The sequence below is a fragment of the Lactuca virosa genome, chromosome 6, assembly GCF_052849685.1.
Source record: "Lactuca virosa cultivar CGN04683 chromosome 6, Lactuca_virosa_CGN04683_v6, whole genome shotgun sequence".
NCBI classification, from domain to species: domain Eukaryota; kingdom Viridiplantae; phylum Streptophyta; class Magnoliopsida; order Asterales; family Asteraceae; genus Lactuca; species Lactuca virosa.
Window position 1 is genome coordinate 24738875 of NC_136431.1, and position 9205 is coordinate 24748079.

At 34.6% G+C, this 9205-nt stretch overlaps 1 pseudogene; it reads left to right on the forward strand.

Annotated features, from left to right (window-relative positions):
* The first annotated feature begins 327 nt into the window (after positions 1 to 327).
* LOC145120141 (zinc finger CCCH domain-containing protein 23 pseudogene) lies at positions 328 to 1595 on the forward strand (annotated as a pseudogene).
* The last annotated feature ends 7610 nt before the right edge of the window (positions 1596 to 9205 follow it).

The window sequence follows — 9205 nt, forward strand, 5'->3', positions numbered from 1 at the left end:
ATATTATTATTTTTTGTCTTGTAATATCACCCCAAGTCACAATATGCGACAAAAAAGGTAAAAAAAGATCTTCACGATAAATTGGCGAGATAACTAATTTGTCGTTTTATGGGTACGAAAGTGGACACGTGGAGCGTGATGGTGATATTTGGATAAGACGAAAGGACAATACAATATTTCCAGCAGTTAGATTATGTAGGGCCTAGTTTGGATTAAATCCATACCGTCAGTTACGCTCCTCACAGACCGTCGTATTATCTACTCCCTTCCTGTATAGTTAGCTTTTAACTTAACCATAGTTAAGAAGTCGATTTATATATCAGCTCCCTGATCAGAGAACAGAGAAGACAGGAAGAAATGGTGATCACTGGAAGAGAAACCCTTAATTTACATCAGTCAGTCGGCGCCGGAAGCCATCCATGGGAGATGATACTAGAAGTTCCAAGCGCGAATGCCTTCTTGCCGTTCTCCGGTAGCTTAATGAACGACGACGGATCGGCCATGTTTGAAGAGTTAACTACGATGCAGCTCCATCACCTCCTTTCGAACGTGGAAATGGCGGAATACGGTGATCATGCTTATGAGGTTGGGGAGGAGTGCGGCGATATACAAATGGATGATCAGTTTTGTATGTATGAGTTCAAGGTGAAGAGGTGTGCACGTGGGAGGTCACATGACTGGACTGACTGTCCGTACACTCATCCCGGCGAGAAGGCTCGCCGCCGTGATCCACGTAAGTTTCATTATTCCGGTAATCCTTGTTCGGAGTTTCGCAAGGGATCGTGTGTGAAAGGCGACCTATGTGAGTTCGCACACGGTGTGTTTGAGTGCTGGCTCCATCCGTCGCGCTACCGTACTCAGCCGTGCAAGGATGGCGTCCTGTGCCGCCGGAGAATCTGCTTCTTCGCCCACACTCCTGAACAGCTTCGCATCTTGCCGCCGAGTCGCCATGTGTCGACTCACTCCAATCGTCCCGAGTCGTACGACGGTTCTCCCCGTCGACTGGTAACAGACTCGCACTTCGGTTCGTCCCCAACTTCTACTCTGTACTTCCCCCATTGCTCAACGCCGACGGATTCGCCGCCGATGTCGCCTGTATCGTCTCTTGGTCCTAACCCATTCGCTGATCTGGCTTCCTCGATGCGGAATCTGCAAATTGGGAAGGCCAGGAGGTTGGGGATGAGTCTGATGAATGGATCGCCGTATAGTTCACCGCACACTCCATACGCCGTCCGACCGACTCCATCACGTCCGTCATTGAAAGCGTTGGAGGTATGGGAAGAGGGTGGTGCGACGGAGGAGCGGATGATGGAAAGGGTAGAGTCCGGTAAAGGGGTTAGAGCTCAGATTTACGCTAAACTCAGCAGGGAGAACTCGCTCAGTGAGTCGTGTGGTGTGTGAACTCGGCACGTCAAATTGACCTTTAATTAATGTATATATATTTACTATTTAGGATGAGGATAATGGAAGTGGAATATTAAAAAAATATTAAATGGCTGTAGATCCTGGTGCCACGTGGATTTTCTTTTTGATTAAGTAATGTCGCTTTACTTTTAACTCTTTTTCTTATGTATAAAACAACCTAGTTTACAAAATGGCGCTTATACTTTATTAGTCTCATAGTCTGCCTATTTTCACATAAATTTTAGTTTTTTTTAATCGGCAATTTTATTAAACACAGGACATGAATTTTAGTTAAAATACAAAATGCTGGAATGTGTAGAAGATCCAGATTCCACAAAGAATGGAGGAGGGGGTGTGTCATTGTTGGACACTTGGTGTAATCTTATAAGTCTTGTAAATTAAATTTTAATCTATTTTAGACTTATATGGTATTCTGATAAGTGGATAAGTGTACGTATGTGAGGAAACACGACTTTAAAAGGTAACCAAGTGTTGAATTGTTCAAATTTGGTCTATTTTTTTTTACTTATACCATTGAACTTGTTACCCAATCTTAGAATGTCACGTCGAATTTAATGGGCTCTATTGGTCCCCCAAGTTCTTCACAAGTCGTATAATCAGGTTGGATGTGGAAATAAAGCAACCAAAATGCTTAATATCCACAACTCCGGATGTGAGGGTTGGCTGGGGTTGTTTGTATGTTAGCATTGTTTGCGATTGTTTTTCTCTTTTATTTTTTTCTTTCCTTTTTTTTTTTTCTGAATATTTTGTATGCTTGCTAGCTCCACGCTAGCAGTTTATTTATAATATATTTTGTTGTCGTTTAAGAAAAAACTTGTTATTCCTGCTCACCAAACCTTTGCGACCGGTTATCATCTGTTTTGCCGGTTTTTTATTTTAAAACTTTTAATTACGAATGACATATCGTATCACGTGAACTTAGAAGACATTTGATCCTCGTTTCTCTCTCACCCATTTTCTTCTTAAATTAGGGTTCATAGTGAAATTGCAGAAAATAGTTCAATCGAAGATTAGGGTTACAAAATTGAAGAGAATTGGTAAATGCGAGTGTTATTGTGAAGAAGATGGCCTCCGATTCCACACGACGTAAGTATTTGAAAGTTAATGTACATTATAATGGTTTGTTCGCACCAAAACCATTAGCGTGGACGTTGTTGTTGTTTCAATCTGTGATGTCGATTTTGGTGCAATGGATCTCAAAGAGTTTCTTTTGTTCCTTCAAAAGTTGATTAAAGGTAGTTGCGATAATGTATATTACTGCACTAGAAATGAACCATTGGCAGAGGGTATTAGGAGAACTGGGAATGATGCTGACTACTTTGCGTTTATTGATACGGGTTATAGTGATGAAATGGTCTAAGAATGAATGTGTATATTGACCACGAAAATGAACCTGTACTTGATTGGGCTCTTGATTGGGCTGATATGGAAGTAGTAGAAGATGATGAAGGGCATGATTTTGAGCAAGACCTGAAGACCTGGATGATGACAATGATTTACAACTTTCTGATGATATTCTATATGAGCATGAAACAGATGATGAGGTTCCTTCTCTTAACAAGACTATTGATGATGATTTTTTGCACCACGTGTCAAGTATTTGTAGGGATACAAATGATGAGGTTGAAACCAACAATGGGGATAACAAACCAGTGTACCTTGTCCATAATGAGAATCATAAATTAGACAAAACGGTGGCAATTCTAGGTATGAGATTCTCTAACCCTCTGGAATTGAAAATTTGTGTGACTAACTATGCAGTAAAGAATGGCTATAACCTTTATTATGAGAAAAATGATAGTCAGTGGTTGTCAGTAAAATGTTGTAAAGATAACAAGAACCCCTCTTGTCATTTTAGATTGTGGGCTTCCTGGATGAGTAGTGAAAGGTCTTTCCAGATTAAGTCCTTAATTGATGACCATAATTGTTCAAGAGTCTTCAAACTTGGTTCCATTGTAACATACAAATGGATTGGAAAACATTTTAAGAATCAACTTTTGCAGAACCCCAAAATGAGCATAAGGAAAAAGAAAGCCAAGGTAAGTACAAAGTTTAACTTGATTGTTAGTGTGAATCAATGTAGAAATGCTAGGAGATATGCTTTGGATGAGATAGAGGGTAGTTTGATAGAACATGATGGTAAAGTATGGAGCTATGGAGAAGAAATGATGAGGACAAATCATGGTTCAACTGGTTCAACTGGAAGTGGTTTCTTGACCTCCTGTTTGATGACATTAAAAAATGGGACTTGGTCATGGATTGACCCTCATATCAGACCAACACAAGGTATATTTAATGTTATGTTTTGTTTCTGTTGAATGTTTTGTTATGTAATTTTTTACTCAATCCTATTCCATGTTTTCTTTTAGGGATTACTAAAGGTTGTCAAAGAAAGGGTTCTAGCAGCAGATCATAGACAATATGCTAAGCACATCTATGCTAACTTCAAGAAAATATCCAAAGATGAACAATATAGGAAGTTGTTTTGGGCTGCTGTTGGTAGTACTACTGAACTTAAATTTGAGGCAGAAATTGAAAAAAAATGACCCTTTTGGCTTATGAACACCTTATGGAAAGGGACCCTAAAAGTTGGTGTACGACATTCTTTCAAGTGGACAGGGCTTGTGATGCTTACGAGAATGACATATCCAAAAGATTCAACTGTGTTATTGATGTTGCTAGGAAGAGACCACTCCTCACCATGTTGGAAGAAATTCAGATTTATGCAATGGAGAGGATGTATAAAATGTTGGTAGAGGGACAAAGTTGGGGTAATTTAAAAATATGCTCATCTATAAGATTAAAGATATCAAAGTTAAAGAGACATCAAATGTATGCTATAACTTCTAATTTATAAGTATTATTAACAAATGTGAAATTAATAAAACTTGTTATTTTTGTGGAAAGATTTTGGGGAGTTGTACCTTATGGGGTACAACAATACGAGGTTAGGATTGGAAATGAAGGATATGTTGTGGACCTTAACAACAAGACATGTGGATGCAGATCTTGGCAAGTATCAGGTATCCCATATGTGCATGCAGTGGTAGCCATTTCATACCTCAATAGGAATGCATAGGATTATGTTGCACCATGGTTTACTACAGCCATGTTCTTGAGTTATTACAACCATACCATTAATCCACTTAATGGTAGTTCCATGTGGCATGAAGTTCCCTACATGAAGCCATTTCCTCCCCAAAAAAGAAGGTTACAAGGAAGGCCAACCCTTAAAAGGAAAAAAGGATCAATCTGAGAGAGAAAGCAAGGGAAAAACAAGGCATACTATCTCAAAAGCAAGTATAGTTATGAGATGCACCATTTGTAGAGAAAGGGGCAACAATATATCAACATTCCCTACAAGACCAAAAGATGTAGCATCCACTTCAAGGACAAAAAAGAAGAAAGCTAAAAAATGTAAAAAAGAGAAATGTATGCTATTAAAACAATTTAATCATAATGCAACATCCAACTTCATTAACTACACCTTTGTATAGTAGGTATTGTGGAACCATTTCAAGTGGATGATCCAGTTCAAGTGGATGATGATCAAGTGGATGATGTTCAAGTGGAGGTTCAAGTGGATGATCCTTCTCAACATGTTGATGATGCTCAAGTGCAAGTTGGTGATGTTCAAGTGGAGGTTGTAGTTCCTATTCAACCTGTTGCAACTAGGAAGAGGATAAGAAAATACTCAGAAAGAATTACCAAGATAGGGTTGAGGAGGAAGGTCTTAAAGAAAGAAGGAAGCACTTATCACCACCTAATGGTGTTGTAATGATTATATGTTTTAATATTTTTGGGAAGACAAACTTTTAGTCTTTTAATTATGTAATCGGTCAAACTTTTAGTCATGGCACATCTTATGATATATTAGGACAAATGTGGGCACAACTTCTGTAATGATGCACATGCTAATGGAATCTTACAAGTTTCTCTTTTATCTATATTATATGCTTTGGTGTTTGGTTATTTACCCTTGGATTGTTTCAAATAAGTAAAAACACATCAAGAAATGTTTGTTGCAGTTGTTGTGGTTAATCTGGATCATTTTACCCATGGATCATATTGAGTTCACTAACATAATTAAGGCATTAACAATTGTTTCAAACCAGTCATAACACATTAAGAAATGTTGACTGCTGTTATGGTTAATTTGGACTATTTTAACCCTGCATTATGTCCAATTCACTAAAATATTTAACACATTAATATTTCTTTGAAACCAGTCAAAACATCAAACTATCATTAATCAACAAGATTTAGTCTTAATACATCAAACAAAATACGACATTAAGCCAAAATGATGTTTTGAATACAACTTTCACTAACTACTTCTTAAACACAAACAACAGAAACAACACAATCATCATAACTTTATGAGTAAATAGCTTCCATTTGAATTGCTCAAACTCTTGTCTAACAACCAAATTTTCTTGTTTCATCTTCATCTTGCATATGCTAATCTCGTTTTCCAATGTAGAAACTTTGAGGGTTAAATTGCACAGTTCTTTTTCACGTGTTTTTGTCGAACTGAAGTCATTTTCAAGGGTTTCAGGCTCCAATCATTCCCAAAACTTTCATTTTGGTCCTTCATTCTTGAAAAAAAGAAACAAATTGGTTCAAGGAAGAAGATTAAACCAAAAAGTAAAAACATTTGATTTACAATGGAATTAGGGCACAATCTAAATTTTTTTCTCGGATTATCTTTAGTTCGTGAAGTTCGTACGCGAGATGGTAACCCACAATCACAAGGATTTTCAGGTTGAAATTCAACATTTCGTTTGGAAGAAGAAGAAGAAGAAGCCATGTCGATCTAGGGCATAATTGATGAGAATGATGCATACAACAACTTAATATCGTAGGACTTGCATTTAATTAGCCAAGTGGATGCCATATAATGCCACAGAATAGTCACGTAAGCAGTAACCTACAACAACCGGTCGCGAGGGTTTTGGTGAGCAGGAATAACAAGTTCAATGGTATAATAAGTACAAAAAATGATCAAATGTGAACAAATTTAACACTTGGTTATCCTCCTAAGTTTTTTTCCCTGAGGAAACATATAGTACAACTCTATTTTAACTAGTTCTCTAGAGAAATTTATAAATTTAGCTAAAAACATTAACTATTTTTAAAAAAATAACTAAAAAATAGAAATTTTTAGAAAATAGTCATTCAATTTGAAGGTAATTAGTCACACCTGTGAATTCATACATTAGTGTGTTGGCTACGGTTTGGGTCCAACAACTGTCCATAGGCATACATTTGTGTGTTGAGTGTGGTTTGGGTCCAACAACTGTCCATAGGCAGGAAGTATAAATATCCTATTTTTTAGGAATACCTTCATTTTCTTGTTTTCAGATTACAAAAATTTCTCTCAACCTCTCTAATGACTGAAAATATGTATTCTTCTGAAAACTTGATAGGATCTCTATTTATTTTGTGTTTTAATCATGTTATTAGCTTTTATACATATAAGAATATGATTTATTTTGAAAAGAAGGAAAATATATGAAACGTGGAGAGAAAATCATATCTAGAGGGTATGAAAGAGATCAAATTGCATCTGGAGTGTAGCAAATAGCAGATGTATGTTGGATTTTGAAAGCATTTCGCAGGTGGATGAAACGTACAAGTTACCGATGCACAAGCCATGCATCAGGGACTTGTACTTTCACATATACACGTGTAGATGAAAACATACAAGTTATTGATACACAAGTCTTGCATAAGGGACTTGGACTTTCACATGTGGATGGTCCTTATGTGAATGTGCATTTAACTGATGTACGACTCGTACATCAGTAGATTGTACATGCAATTGTTTTTTGCCAAATGCTTATCGCGTTTTTAGAATATTATTATCAGTTTATAACGCACCTTAATTACAATTTATGACTTATACATTAGTACAAATGCTTCTCAACTATCTCCCACCTCCCGCCGGTTACAAGGACAATGAAATATTTACTAGAACTCATTTTAGTACAAACATAAAAAGCTAAAATTGAAAAGAAAAAATTGATAATCTAACATCGCTTAGATAGTTTTTATATATAATCTAGTGTAATTGTACGAATTCGTAGTCAACACGGTCATATTTCATAGTCAAACTTAAGTATTTTTCTTAGAAAATAAAAAAAATCAAGAATTTTCGAGGGTAAATCGCAGGTGGAGGCAGAGAAAATCGCAGGTGGAGCATACTCATCTGCAATTTGTTTAAAAAAATCTTTAAAAAATTATTTTAGGGTTAATGTCATAAAAACCTTCAAGTTTTCAGGGTTTTGTTGGTTTTGCCCAAAGTTGAATTTTATGTCTGTTTTTACCCTTACATTTTCCAAAAAATGTTCGGTTTTACCCTTTTACCGGTGATAGCAGGTTTTCCATGTTACCATTATATTAAATTCGCAAAAAAACCCTTAGGTTTATAGTTTTTTTACGCTTTTACCCTTAAGTTTATAATTTTTTTATACTTTTACCCTATGTATTTTTTTCATATTATACGTATTCAATGCAAAAAAAATCATATTTATATACGATAAAAAATTAATTAAATATTATATTTACATTTTGTAATGTTATTTCTTTATGTGTCTGTGTGTGTGTGTATATATATATATATATATATATATATATATATATATATATATATATATATATATATATATATTTTCTGGATGAACCGTTTAAAATGTAAAACAAAAAAAAAACAAATTAATATGTTTTTATAACTACAAATACGTATGTTTATGTATTTAAAAATATGCATATCAATAAAATAACTTGTTCAATCATAAACGTGTGTGTGTGTCTATATATATATATATATATATATATATATATATATATATATATATATATATATATTAGAAATGTTAATATGTATTTTAGAATTACAAATATTTATTTTTACGTTTATATAAGTATATACATATATTTTTAGAAGTGTAAATATGTATTTTGATATACGTTTTTTTAAAAGTATAAATATATTTTTAGAAGTATATATACAAATTAATATTTCTAAAAATATAAAAAAATATGTATTTATACTTCTAAAAACTATATTTATAAAATACGTATTCATAATTCTAAAAATATTAGTTTATTTTTAAATGGTATAACGCTGCAAACACACACACACACACACACACACATATATATATATATATATATATATATATACACACACTATTTAATTAAATATTTTTTCGTATATAAATACGATTTGCATTAATACGTATATTATGAAAAAAAATACTTAGGGTAAAAGTGTAAAAAAATTATAAACGTAAGGGTAAAAACATAAAAAAACGATAAAATTAAGGGTTTTTTTGCGAATTTAATATAATGGTAACATGGAAAACCTATTATCACCGGTAAAAGGGTAAAACCGAACATTTTGTGGAAATTGTGAGGGTAAAAACGGACATAAAATTCAACTTTGGGTAAAACCGACAAAACCCTGAAAACTTGAGGGTTTTTATGACATTAACCCATTATTTTATACTCATTTTTGTTGGGCCATGGGCCGAAAGTGTGCCAAAATCGCAGTCCAATAAGGCAATTTGCAGCTGGAGGATACCAAATAGCAGATGGGGTCTAGCCAACTGCTATTTCTTTGGCTAGTTTCTGAAAAAAAAAATTGTTTTGCATCTTAAATATGATATTATAAAAAGCTATTTCTTTTAAGGGTGTTGCATCTTAAAACTTTGGATATTCATATTCACCCGGTTAGTGACCTGTTAAGATGCACAAAAGCCTCGAAATTAGATAG